Below are 782 nucleotides of genomic sequence, written 5' to 3'. Positions count from 1 at the left end.
TTTTGATCCTGAATTTGACCTGAGGGACTTTACAACTTCTATCCTAAAGATTGACAGACCGTTGAGTGAGGACGAACACGTCACGTCAGGTATGATCAAACAAACTCCGCGTATTCTTCACTGGATCATTACACACATTCTGCGTCCAACCAACAGTGGCCACTCTCGGTTGGATAGGCCTAGCATACATCTTCTCTACATTCTGCAAAATAAGATTCTCTTAAATTGGGCGAACTACTTTGTAAAACGTCTATTTTATGTGCGAGACAGCTCCAAAACTGTGGCTCTAGGGTATGCCTCTCAAATAATGAAAATTCTTAAGTTTTGGAAAGTTGCAATACCTATTGTGCCTCTCCTATCTCCGTCGGCAGCTCAAGAGTTTGATTCTGCCACTCTATCGCATATGGGATATAGGTGGGACAAAGACCGTAAATGCTTCTATTTCTTCGAAAGAAAATCCAAAACCAGAATTTACAACTTTGACGTGCCTTCGGAACGCATCCATGTTGCTGAAGAACAGCCTGATGAAGAAATGCAGGATGCGCCTGAAACAGATGTGCCTCAAGCTGAGGCCAATACTGGTTGGGGTGAGTGGGTGCCACGAAGGTGGTCTCCCACCAACTACGTACCTGAACCTACAGCCCCTCCATTCTCCGGTGGTACTTCAGCCTCAACACCAAATGCGGACATCACTCATATGCTTCAACAGATGGAAATTGTCAACAAAGAACGCCATGAAGAAGCCCGGTACTGGCATGTTCAACAAACTGAATGGCACAACG

Source organism: Lathyrus oleraceus, chromosome 3, assembly GCF_024323335.1.
Source record: "Lathyrus oleraceus cultivar Zhongwan6 chromosome 3, CAAS_Psat_ZW6_1.0, whole genome shotgun sequence".
NCBI classification, from domain to species: Eukaryota; Viridiplantae; Streptophyta; class Magnoliopsida; order Fabales; family Fabaceae; genus Lathyrus; species Lathyrus oleraceus.
This window is presented reverse-complemented; position numbering follows the sequence as displayed.